At 36.7% G+C, this 14,359-nt stretch overlaps 1 pseudogene; it reads left to right on the forward strand.

The window, feature by feature from the left end:
• The first annotated feature begins 549 nt into the window (after positions 1-549).
• LOC118622360 overlaps positions 550-14,359 on the forward strand; it is a 46,605-nt pseudogene continuing 32,795 nt past the window's right edge.

Below are 14,359 nucleotides of genomic sequence, written 5' to 3' on the forward strand. Positions count from 1 at the left end.
TGCAGTAATTAAAAAGAATTTTCAATCTACGGCCATTCCACCCTGAATGTGCCCGATCTCGTCTAAAAGAATTTTGCTGTTGAATGCCTTAAACATGAGTCTAACTGTATTTTCTCCTAATAATATAATAGATTCTAAATGGACCCCTACTTGGGAGCTACTCTCTCTAACCCCATTCTTGATACCAAATAAAACTCAAGTAACCTTAGGATCAAGAGTGCCTATGCACTTACACACATGTTGAGTTCTATCCTCGTGCAAGATTCAAACAGAGTCCATGTATCCATCTTCAAAGAGTCCTGCACTCTCTTGTCAATTGCACACTACCGTCTAACTACATCTAACTAGTAGATTTCCAAAGACTCCAGGAAAAGGATGTACATGAGAGCTACAAGTTTAGCTTTTAGAATTGTCTTGACTTGAAAGAAAGTCTGTTCGGTGAATAACTCTACCGATAAATTGCTAGATGGTATGGGCTCATCCTCAGGTCAGAAAGTGCTGCTTGTCACCAGTTCTTCCTTATGAAAACACTGTACTTCACTTGGGGGATTGTACTCCTCTGTTGGGAAAGCCACTGAACGGATGGATGCTTTCAAAAAAGCAAAGAACAGAGCAGTTCACTATTTGCATTGTATAGAACGATATGAAGACCATACAATATTCCATGCTATCTCTGTTAACATTTAAAAGGACACATACCAAGATGAAGAAAGAACCCAGAGGCTATGGTCTCCACTGTCACCGGGCCATCATCACCATCTGCGGTCTCATTGGCATCAAAGACATGTACGCCAAGGTCTCAGGGTCTCTCAACATGCTCAGCCTCACCTGGGGCCTCTTCCACGGGCTCTCTCGCCAGGAAACCCACCAACAGCTGGCTCCACGTTGTGGCGTTCCGGGAGGAATGCGGCCCTCTGCCCATCGTGGTAGCCTCGCCCTAGGGAGCCTTGAGAAAGGATCTAGAGCCCGAAGATGAGGTTCCAGACATCACGCTGGACGGGGAGGAGGTGAAGGCGGCCCAGGGAATGAAGCGGTCCGTGTGGTCAGGGTGAAAGAGAGCTGCTGAGTTTCCCTCGGCCTCGTCCACCACATGTGATCAGAACACCTGGAGGAGACTTAGCTCCCACCTTGGAATGTCAGGGTCAGGATTTTTTTTTGTTTTGGGGTGTTTTTGTTTGTTTGTTTGTTTTTAAAGGGAAAGACCAACCTTAATTTCTTTATTTACAAATAATAAATAATTATAGTTTTAACTTAAAAAAAAAAAAAGGAAGGAGACTTTTTTAAGACTGATTGCAGTTTGAAGCTATCTTCAGCTGATGCCTCGCAGGGAGCACCAGAGAGCAGGTGACTCCTTAATTAAAACAAGTTTGGGTTTTATAGGATGGCGGGTTTGGTACGGGTCCTTCTGGGCTGGGTTCAGGCAGCAGTTTCTGAGTCTTGTGATCGAAGGCTGTTCCCGCTCGGTGCCTCCTGCTCTCAGCGGTGGTTGTTATCCTGATAACCCTTAAAACAGTGCTTTCTGTGAGCCTTCCCACTGGTGAGTCAAGGTTCCCCGGGGGAGAGGGAAGAAACGGGGCAAGGGTAGAAGGCAAAGGGAAAACTGCGGATCCCCCTTTCATGTTTGCTTAGACCTTTCACTCCTATAAAAATACGACTTGTTTGATAGTGGAATTCAATTCAAAAAGTATATTTTCTTTGGTAAAAATTGCTTTATGTGTATGATTTTCAGGGGAAAAAATAAACTTTCCATAATATTGGAGGCTGCACTTTGACATTTATGTGATGTTTGTGTGGTTGTATCTTACATATACGTAAGTGGTCCAAAGGACAACATAAAATTTATCAATGGTTTTAACTCTCCTCCTGCCTAACAAATATCAAAAGAATAAAGAATCAAAATAACAAAGAATAAAATAATTTACCTAGCACTTTTATAAAAGAAGAAGGGGGACATAGAATCAGCTGGAATTTACAGATTATCTGATGAGATGTGCACAGTTTTAAAGCTTTTAATATACTTTAGAATCGAAAACGGGTAGCTCTTGAAGATCAGTTTTAGAAACTGGATTTAATTTCTTAATTTAGAATAGTGTAGTATTGGGCAATGTTTTAAAGCTAACACTGAATAAAGCCAGCTGGGTAAAAAACAGAAATTTAGTCAAAAATAAATAATATTTTAGTGGAATCATGCACCTGAAACCTTTATAATTTTTTAACCATTGTCATCCCAGTGAAGTCAATAAAAAAGGAAAAAAAGAGAATATTTTAAGTGGTGCAATATAACTTTCCGAATAAGTTGGGCAATAAAGTCTATTTTATAGTAATATCATGCTATATAAAGATGTTGAAATTTAAATAAAAATTTTGTATTTTATGTTATGTATTTTTGTCTTTACACAATTTTCCAATATATGTATATTACTTCTTTTTTTTTTTTTTTTATCCTCACCAGAGGACATTTTTCCATTTTTTGTACAGATAGAGTGGGAGGGAGAGAGAGGAAGAGAGAGAGAGAGAGAAACATCGATGTGAAAGGGACACATCGAGTGGCTGCCACCCACACGACCAACCAGGGCCGGGGACAAACTGCAACCGAGGTACATGCCCTTATCGGGAACCGAACCCGGGTCTCTCCGGATCGCAGGCAGATGCTCCAACCGCTGAGCCAAACTGGCCAGGGCTGTATATTACTTCTTTAAATATATACATATGTAAGTATCTATTATTGCTTAGTATAATTCAACATATACTTTGTGATATGATAGGTATTATATAGTATAATCTTCAGCTGCTTAAAGGAATTTGTATAAGTCAAATTCTGCATATTCTCTTCTACAGTTCTATTAATTTAAAATAATTTTTTTTCTTTATTGATTTTAGAGAAAGATGAAGGGAGAGGGAGAGAGAGATAGAAACATAGATGAGAGAGAACATCGATTGGCCTTTCTCTGGGGATTTGGCCCACATCCTGGACATGTGCCCTGACCAGGAATCGAACCAGTGACCTCTTGGTACATGGGTCGATGCTCAACCACTGAGCCACACCAGCTGGGCTACATTTCTATTAATTTTTAATGAATAATTAATTTATTAATCTTACATTTCTATTAATTTTGTGAAATTTAATTTCCACTAAATTTCTATTGATGATGTGAAAGTCTGCTTTTGTAACATCTGGAGCCAAGATGATCAGATATTTTATGTTAATAAAAAACAAGATTACCTTTGTGAGCTTGCATGTGAAGAATTCCCACAGAGGGTAATAATTTAATCCAATTGTAGCAAGAGGCAGATTATTGTGCAGCTAATGAAACTTATTAAGTGTGAAGTTTCCTCACACACAGTTTCCTCTCAAGATCCTGCGAAGGGTCCTAGAAATATGGTCAATGGCTGTTATCAATGTAAGATTATTCAAGTCTGCCACTTCTCCAGAATACTTGAAATGTCCTCAAATGCTAATACTCATATGTGAAAATAAAACCCTGAAAATGTTTATCCTAACTTGAAAAGAAACTATAAATTTACATGAGACATTAACAAGATGAATGGTGAAGGTAAAATATCTTTTTTAGCTGTCAATAATATAAAAAATACATTTAATCAAACTTGCTAGAGAAGAGACTAAATTACCTTTTTTTAAAAAAAACGACATTTTTTTCTTTATTGATTTTAGAGAGAGAGGAAAGGAGAGGGAGAGACAGAGAAACATTGATGAGAGAGAACATTGATTGGCGGCCTCCTGCATGCCCCCCACTTGGGATTTGGCCCACAACCTGGGCATATGCCCTGACCAGGAACTGAACTAGTGACCTCTTGGTATATGGGTCAATGCTCAACCACTGAGCCACATTGGCCGGGTGGTATTTGCCATTTTTAAAATGTGTGGTTTGTTAGAAAATTTTTCTTACACTAAACTAAACAAATGTTATATTTATATCTGATTTTATCTTTACTTTGATATATTTGATATATATATATTTTTTAAATTATGTAAAATTTTATCAGCTTCTAGTCCCACAAAACACACTTAGGTTCCCCTACAGTGTGCTCAATTTATTCAACATCTTATATGAGCCACAGCTGGAAAAGTTACAGTAAACGTTCCCAGAGGGCATCCAAGGAGAGCAGCGAAGGGGAAAGTAATAGATATGTGTGCCCATCCTTGGATACTTGACTGGATCCATCAGACTTATAAATACTTTTTCACTGTATTATTATATCTTTGAGGACATAGTCTGTGTATATTCTTTTTAGTATCGCCAGCAAACCAGCTCACAACAGGATACAAAGTAAGTAAGCAATAAATGCTTGTGTTTTAATGAATAGATAAAGAATGAAGGAAACAATGAGAGGTAGACAGGGCAATGTTAGAATCTGTGTAGGTATTCTTTTATGGAAATTAAACTAAAACATCTTTTTTTTTATGCTCTTTTATCTTATTTTACTTTTTAACTTATCTTCATGTTGAATGTATTACAGAGTTCCCCCCCCCCTTTTTTCCTCATTGACCCCCTCCTTCCCAATCCTGCCCCCCTCCTGCCTTCTCCACACTATTGTTGGTGTCTGTTGGTTATGCATATATGCATGTAAGTTCTTTGGTTTATCTCATCCTGCCCTCCTTCCCCACTTCCCTTTGAGGTTCATTAGTCTAACAACCAATTTGTATCTTAAAAAAAATGTTTTTTATCTTTATTGATTTTTAGAGAGAGAGGAAGAGAGAGGGAGACAGAAACATCGATGAGAGAGAACATCGGTTGGCTGCCTCCTGCATGCCCTCCACTGGGGACTTGGCCCCCAACCTGGGCATGTGCTCTGGCCGGGAATTGAACCAGCGACTTCCTAGTGCACGGGTCAACGCTCAACCACTGAGCCACACCGGCCAGGCCAATTTGTACTTCTTAATTCCTTCATCTTTTTCACCCATCCCTCTAGCCCCCTCCCATCTGGCAAGCAACAAAAAGTTCTCTGTATCTATGAGTCTGTTTCTGTTCTGCTTGCTCACTTTGTTTGTAAATTCAACTGTTGATAGATATGTATTAATTGCCATTTTATTGTTCATAGTTTTGTTCTTCTCCTTCAAGAAGACCTTTGAACATTTCATATATGCTGGTTTGGTGGTTATAAACTAAAACTTCTTTATACAAATATAATATAAACATTCTATTACCTCCAGAAACATTACATACATTTCAATCTTCCATATTTAAATCTTAGTCTGTATTTTCTTCTTAGATTAATGTCAATTTTTCACTACTTTTTTTATATGATGATTGTACTATGATTATGACAAAATATTCTTCGTGCTGGAAGAGTATATTTTTCCTTTTCTTAAACTCATGTTCCTTCTTATGATCATTCATTCCACCTTCTATATTTTCTCATTTTATTCTCTCCTAGGAATTCCACTCCGTGGAATACCCCAGTAATACTCCTTTATGCAGCTTTTCTGAGAAACTCAGATTAATTACTCAGAATGAATATTTAGGCATTAGCTCAAAAATGTTAAGAAAACTTTATTAAATGCCTCCTCTGTGACAGTCAAAGGCAAGGCTGCTACACACATTGTGAAACCAAGTGGAAGTAGTTGTGTAGAGACAAGCAACTTAAAGAAAATATACAGATGCATTTATGGTTACAAATTTTGATAATCCTACAAAGGAAAGAAGCAGGATAATATAAGAGGAATAATAGTAGTGACTTATTTTAGAATACATGAATAAAAGAATTACACAATTATATTTTATTTTAAAAATAAAAGTTTTGTTTTTAGAGAATTTATTACACAGTGTAAAAAAAAAAATAAAAGTAGGAAATCAGAGAGGAAAAAAAGAGAATATTAACCCTGGTAATATCCATCTCCAAAGGGAAGGTAGAAGTGCAGGTTCCTTTAAATATAGATATTAAGCCCAGCTAGTATGGCTCAGAGGTTGAACATCGACCCATGCACTAAGAGGTTGCTGGTTCAGTTCCCAGTCAGGGCACATGCTCAGATTGTGGGCCCAATTCCCAGTGAGTGACCTGCAGGAGGCAGCCAGTTGATACCCTCTCTCATCAATGTCTCTATCTCTCTCCCTCTCTTTCTAAAACCAATAAAGAAAATAAATAAATCAATATAGATATTAATTTTTTCTAAAGTCTTAAATAAAACTACATTTCTATCACACAAATCTCACCATGCCCTGTTCTCCAGTTCATCCACTCTGCTTCAGTCACTGTGTATGCATTAGGTAGCTATTACTGTGTAACAAAATACCCCAACAATTAGAAACTTTAAAAAGAATATTTATTATCTCACATTTTCCATGAGTCAGAAATCTGGCTATGGTTTAACTGGATAATGCTGGCTTAGCTTCTCTCACCAGGTAACAGTCAAGGTGTTGTCCAAAACTATGGTCTCAACCCAAGCACTGACCGAAGAAGAATCCACTCCAGGCTTACTTGGGTGTTTTTGGAAGGCTTCAATTCCTTGCTGCTGTTAGCTGGAGGTCTCCCTCTCTGCTCACTCTGTTGGCCACTCAGTAGGACAGCTCACAATATGAGGGCTGGCTTCCTTCAGAGTGAAATGAAGAAGACAATTAAGAAGGAAACCAGAGATTTTTTTTGTGAGCTGATCTCAGAGGTAACAACTCATCACTTGTACTGTTTTCTGTTATTAGAGACAATTTACTAGTGACAGTCCACACTTAAGAGTCACAGCTACACAAGGGTGTGAATAACATGGAATGCAAATCATGGTGGGTTATATTTAGAGGTGATCCTACCACACTGTGATATGTCCCCCCTTTTTTTCTAAATCTACAACTCAATTTTAGGGTGAACACTTGTTTTAAGTTTGACTTTGTCCTAGTTTTAACACTGAAATCACACATCTTAGAAAACTCTTCAGTTCTGGGCCATTGGGGAGAGTTAGTTAGCCTACTTACATTTTCAAAATTCAGGATTCTATGTGAGACTTCTACTTATATTATTTCAATAGTTTTTTTTTTTTTTTTCCTACCAGCATAAAACTACTCAAACTCTATGACTCTGCTTAAATATTTTGTCCTCAGAAAAATCCTCCCTACCTTTAATTCAAGGTTGACGGTTCCTTCATAACTGCAAAAACAAAATGTTTTATGTAACATTGTAAGTACTCCTTTCATTCCCTTCTATTAAGACTTGTGTGCCCATCCCCCCTCCCACCACCTAAATCAGAATGAGCCCTGGGGAGATACGGTGGTTGATTCAGTTTTCCATTTATGGCACGTAGCTCAGTGATTCGTAATTTTGCAAGCAAAACCTGCAATTTATAGAAGAGAAAATATGACCTCATAAAGAAGAAAGAAAATGTTCAAATTTATTCAGCCAGTAAATGGAGGAAAGAAAACCTAGAATTGCCCTGGTATGTATCACATCTAGTAAATAATGTCTGTATATAACTGAAGAATAATGTGTACAGAAAATGCAGACACCTCACAATTTACATTGCTTTCACACTCTATATTTGGAGACCTCTACTATTAGGCTGACACTTGACACTAATAAACCATACTGAGCTCCCTGCGTAGGCACTGATGGGTTATAATTACAGGTGTTTTAGGGTTAGGTAAAATAGCTTTCAAAACTGCATTATCTAATATAAGGAGCAGGGGCCTTCCCGAGTTACACTTTCTCCAGGTTATTACGTATTGTTTTCATTATTGAGCAACTGTTGATCTACTTAATAATACTGGGCCTGGACTAAGGAGTATAACTTAAATGTAAGGATGAACAATGATCATTTCATTTTTATGGATAGATAACAAAAATTAAATAATGTCATAGCATTGTGGCTGAAGAGAGCAGGCAATTTCTCAGAATTTATAGATTTTGAAGGTAAAGGAATGGGGTTCAGGCCTCCCTCCTTCCCCTTAATTAAACTTAATAAGTCAGAAGTATAGTTACAAAGGATAGGAGCTTGGAGGTGACTTAGAAGTTAGCTTTTTATTAAAGTTATGTCAACCTGTTTTCCTTGCCCTGGTCTGTGACATACACTTTTGGATATCTATCCCACAGTTATATTGCTTAATTTTTGTTATTTGTTGTTATTTTTTTTAATTTATTTTTTCTTTATCGATTTGAGAGAGAGAGAGAGAGGAAGGGAAAGGGAGAGAGAGATAGAAATATTAATGAGGGAGAACATCTACTGGCCACCTCTTGCATGCTCCCCACTGGGAATTTGGCCCACAACCTGGGCATGTACCCTGACTTGGAATTGAACCGGTGACCTCTTGGTGCATGGGTCGACACTCAACCACTGAGGCACACTGGCCAGGCCAATTTTTGTTATTTGAATGCTAGTAAATAAATCATGATTAATGTAAACTACTATGGTAATCATATTTCTTTTTTTCCAGATAATTCATTGGGCTGTTCATGTAACTTATATTGAAACATTGACACTTCTAAGAAATATTTTGCTTCTCAATTAAAACAGAATACTAGGTGATTAAAAAGCAATTTTGTGATATTGCTAAAATCAAGAATGTGATATTCAAAGCTATGGCTACAATCTTGCAAATCATAAAAGGGACATCAATAATATACTGAATGAGAAATAGTGGGAAAATGGAAAATAAATCTTGGATCCTTGAGTTCTTCAATAAATCAAAGGAATAAGTGCCTAAAATCTATATCTAAATTCCTCTGGTCTCTTCTTCAGTGTTCTTGTTATGATTTCAAGCTGTGAGCATTTGTATATGTGTTTCAGCAACTGAATGCATTCTAACAAATACAAAATTCTGTACTAAATTATCAGTGACTTCCTTAGTCAAAAAGGCTTTGGATGAAATTGAAAATGAATTTACTCATATGACCATATTTTCAAAGATCAATAAACAAAAAACACAGACTTGCTAGTAATTTAGCATTTAAAATATGAACAAGTATACTTTTCAATGGCAAAACTAAGCCAAGATAGATTAATTCTGAGAAATCTTCTTTCAACCTGAATCAGCCAATATTTGGTACACACACACACACACACACACACACACACAATATCATTTTTATGTATGTGTTTCTATTAATATTATAATATAGTTGAAAGTATAATACAAATATTTAACAAATAGCAGAGGCTTACTGGCCTCTGATTTTAGGTAAAAAACAAAACAAAACAAAATGTTACTAGATGTTGTTTACATTAATGGTTTGAGGTGATAATAGAGTAAAAATAGGGTAATTTTCTCTTTGTCATCTTGTCAACAATAAGAATAACATTTATCAAGCTATATTTATGTGTATACTTTTCCTAAATAGTTTCACTGTCATTAGAAAGATCAACAGAATAGGAAATCAAGACAGCACCTTCACTCACTAATTTTCACTGTGGTTAATCGTTGAAACCATTACGGAAACCTCTGTGCTTTTCTGGCTATCTCTAACTTGAACTTGTTCAGCAAATTTTGTCTGCATTAGTAGCCATGGCAACTCCAGGATAAATATTGAGTGCTGGCCTTCCAACTGTTAAAAACCTTTAAGTCTTCTATAAGTCCATAGTATGGCTCCACAGAGACACAAGCATGCAAAATCAATAGAAACTTTTCATTTAGTTCCAAAGAAAGAAGGTAAAATGTCATGAATGGTCTAGTTTATTATAAAACTAAATAGACGATAAAGTGCAAATATTAAGAAAACGTTTCCCCCCTGAGGTGGTAAAACAAATGGCAAATTTCATAGCAATTATACAAAGCTTTCATATAAAACAGGTCAGCAGCACAGCACAAGCTCACTTACTTGGAGGACTGTCGAAGAAAGGGAAGAAAAACAAGGTAGCTGAAGACCAATATAATCTCAAACTCTTCATTGTCCTGTTACGTGATAAGCTTTTATGAAATGGCCTCTTAATTGACACTAAAAGACGATGTGTATAAACCTTTTGAAATGAAAAACTTGTTACTAGAAACTTACTGACCACTTTTCAGACTGTGCTGATATCCACAGACTTCCTTGTGTTGACTCAAAGCTCCATGTCTATGATGTCTACTTGCATATTATTGATACATTGGGTAGGCAGGTTTTGGTGTCCATCTTCCATATGTTAATAAAGTCCTTTGATTTTTAGAATATTTAAATGTGTATCATTAAAGATTTTATATATATATATATATATATATATATATATATATATATAGTCATTTCCTTCATTCTTTAGAAAGTATTAAGAATTCAGAAAATATCAGTAACCTATTTCTTGGGAATTTGAAATTTAAAACCAGGGTCTCTCTCAGACTTCAGGCTTTGTTGTGTGTTGAAAAAGTCAATGTAATGTTAGAAAGTGTCTGGAAAAAGAGCAAGTTTCAGTATCAATAGCTATAGAGAACCCAGAATCTTTCCATGTTCTGAAGTTTACCTACTGCAGGTCCCTCCTGTGGTGGTAGGATGGTTACAGAGTGTATATTAAGTATACATCTTTCTTCTTTCAATACAAAAGGTATCATCTCTTTCCCTATTCAGTCCCACCAATTTTTTCCTTTCTTTGTTTTTTTATTGATTGATTGATTTTAGAGAGAGAGGAAGAAAGAGAAAGAGAGAGATTAAAACATTGATGAGAGAGAACATTGATTGGCTGTTTCCTGCATGCCCGCCACTGGGGATTTGGCCCATAGCTTAGGCAAGTGCCCTGATTGGGAATGAAACCAGCGACCTCTTGGTGCATGGATTGGTGCTCCACCACTGGGCTACACCAGTGGGGCATTATTCAGCTTTTTTAAGGTCTATACATTATCAGTTGAAAATGAACACATTAATGAAAGTATTTATAGCACATTTTCTGTAGTAAGCATTTGTTAACAAAAATAGTCCTTATTTTATAGCACGATTTTTAAAGCTGAATAAGCAATTAAATCAGGTCAAATATAAATTACTGACTTTTAGGGAAATGACACAGAAAAAAGAAACAGATTTCTCAAAGTAATATTACCAAAAATTAAACATTATAAACATTATGTTTTGCTGTCTAGATTTGTTTAAAATTTATGTTGTAAGTCTAGACACAAATTGTAAAATATATATTATAGAGATTTGTCTTACTATGTATTCTGTTAGCCTTATGCATAAAATAATTTTTCTATGCCATTGTGTTGCTGGTGAAAGTTGGGGTATCCCTCTCCCCACTGAGTGCTTGGGGTGGAGTCTTTACAATATCTTGAGAAACAGAATTTTTCTGAGACTCACACAGGAGGATGCATGATTTTTGTTTGCATGGAATTGCATACTTGGCTTTCCAAAGTCCCATTTGCCTTAGTCCAGTCATAGAAGAATTGCATCTGGGGATTCAGTAAAGCTAAAAGCAAAGCCAGCGTTCAGAGTTTTGTTCCATGTTGCAACTGGGTCCAGATTAGCATCAGGCTAGTTGCAGTCCAATAGTCCAGTGTGGGGGGGGTCCACATGGCTGTGAGCCATGTGGGTAAATGCCAGGAGCAGGAGCATGAGAGCCCTGCAAACCAGGAGTCAACCAAGAGCCAAGAGAGTGCGTTCCTTTGTTCAGGGAATTAAGTATCTCAGATCTTCCTGTGCTTACCATGGCCACACCAGTTCTGGCCAATGACCTCTGTTCTCAGGTGTGGCTGACAGCAATCACCTTTACTAGTCCCCCAACTTTACTGGGCATGCATCTACTTCCCCCTTGTTAATTCCCTTTCCCCAGTGATCTACAGGGAAGGGACTGGTGGTTCCCTGGGAAATGGAAAGCTGAAACTTCCTGGCAAAGCAGCCCAGATGGCATGCCTATAGTATTTGGTCTTCCCTTTGCTCCTTTTGTTATAAATAGGTTAATTACAATGATATAAATGGAATATTTTAAACATAGTACTACAACATCTGTAAAATATTAAAGAAGAAATGTAGAGTTAGTAATTTTCATATTTTTGTTTATTACAATATTTTTCTTTTTAAGATTACTTATTCTTTTAGTATTAAAATAGTACTGTTATGTAGTGAATAACGATTTGTAAAACTTATTATCCACATTGTTTATTAACACTATATCGTTAAATTTATTCTTCTTTTTTTTACTTTTTTCTTTATTTTTTATTAATTAATTTTTGTTACAGATGTTTCTCCTTTTTTCCCCCACTGATTCCTTCCTACCCCTCCCTCCCTGCCCTGTACCCAGCTTTGTTGTCCATGCCCATTGTTCATGCATACATGCATACAAGTTCTGTGGTTTATCTCTCCCCCACGACCCCCTTTTCTGGGGATGGTCAGTCTGTACCACACTTCCACATCTCTGGGACTACTCATTCCTCAGACTGTTATGTTCATTATATTCCACAAATAAGTGAGATCATATGATACTTGTCTTTCTCTGTTTGGCTTGTTACACTTAGGATGATACTTTCCAGGTCCCTCCATATAGTCTCAAAGGATAAGAGATCTTTCTTTCTTATAGCTGCATAGTACTACATTGTGTATATGTACCACTGCTTTTTTATCCATTCGTCTACTGATGGACACTTGGGCTGTTTCCAGATCTTAGCTATTGTAAATAGTGCTGCTACAAACATGGGGGTACATATATTCTTTCTGATGGGTGTTTCAGGCTTCTTAGGGTATATTCCTAGAAATGGGATCACTGGGTCAAATGGAAGTTCAATTTTAAATTTTTTGAGGTAACACCATATTGTTTTCCATAGTGGCTGCACCAGTCTGCATTCCCACCAGCAGTGTACTAGAATCCCCTTTTCTCCACACCCTCACCAACACTTGTTGTTTGATGATTTGTTGATGGCGGCCATTCTGACAGGTGTGAGGTGATACCTCATTGTTGTTTTAATTTGCATCTCTCTGATGATTAGTGATGTTGAGCATTTCTTTATGTCTCTTAGCCATTTGTATGTCCTGTTTGAACAGGTGTCTATTTAGTTCCTCTGCCCATTTTTAATTGGGTTCTTTGTCTTCCTTTTGTGGAGTTGTATGGGCACTCTATATACATTGGAAATTAACCCCTTATCTGATATATCATTGGCATTTATGCTCTCCCATACAGTGGGTAGTCTTTCCGTTTTGATGATTGTATCTTTCGCTGTGCAGAAACTTTTGAGTTTGATGTAGTCCCATGTGTTCATTTTCTCCTTTGTTTCTATTGCCTTAGGTGATATGTCAGTAAAAATTCTGCTGCATATGATGTCTGAAATTTTGTTGCCTACAGTTTCTTCTAGGATTTTTATGGATTCATGAGTCACATTTAAATCTTTTATCCATTTTGAGTTTATTCTTGTGTAGGGTGTAAGTTGATGGTCTAGTTTCATTTTTCTGCAAGTAGCTGTCCAATCTTCCCAGCACCATTTATTAAAGAGGCTGTCCTTACTCCACTGTATGCTCTTGCCACCATATTAATTGAGCATATTGCCTTGGGTCTATTTCTGGGTTCTCTGTTTTGTTCCAGTGGTCTATATGCCTGTTCTTGTGCCAGTACCAGGCTGTTTTGATAACAATGGTTTTGTAGTATAACCTGAAATCTGGTAATGTGATCCCTCCAACTATGATCTTCTTTTTCAAGATTGCTGTGGCTATTCGAGGTTTTTTTTTGGTTCCATATGAACTTTTGAAGTACTTGTTCTAGTTCTGTAAAGTATGCTGTTGGTATTTTGATGGGGATTGCATTGAATCTATAGATTGCTTTGGGTAGTATGGACATTTTAATGATGTTAATTCTTCCAATCCATGAACAGGGTATGTGCTTCCACTTTTTTATATCTCCCTCCATTTCTTTTTTCAATGACCTGTAGTTTTCTGCGAATAGGTCCTTTACTTCTTGGGTTATTTTATTCCTAGGTATCTTAATTTTTTTGCCACAATGGTAAATGAGATTGTTTTCTTAGTTTCTCTTTCTGTGAGTTCATCATTGGTATATAAGAATGCCATCGATTTCTTGATGTTAATTTTGTATCCTGCTACTTTGCCAAATTCATTTATTAAGTCTAGTAAATTTTTGATGGAGTCTTTGGGTTTTCTACGTATAGTATCATGTCATCTGCAAATAATGACAGTTTCACTTCCTCCTTTCCAATTTGGATCCCTTTTATTTTTTCTAAATGTCTGATTGCTTTGGCTAAGACTTCCAGTACTATGTTAAATAAAAGTGGCATATGTGGGCATCCTTGCCTTGTTCCTGTTCTTAAGGAAAATGCTTTTAGTTTTTGCCCATTGAGTATGATGTTGGCTGTAGGTTTTTCATAGATGGCCTTTAATATGTCGAGATATGATCCCTCTATTCCCACATTGCTGAGCGTTTTTATCAGAAATGGACGCTGGATTTTGTCAAAGACTTTTTGGGCATCTATTGATATGATCATGTGGTTTTTATTATTCATTTTATTTATGTGGTGTATCACGT

Source organism: Molossus molossus, unplaced genomic scaffold (genome assembly GCF_014108415.1).
Source record: "Molossus molossus isolate mMolMol1 unplaced genomic scaffold, mMolMol1.p scaffold_m16_p_9, whole genome shotgun sequence".
NCBI lineage: Eukaryota > Metazoa > Chordata > Mammalia > Chiroptera > Molossidae > Molossus > Molossus molossus.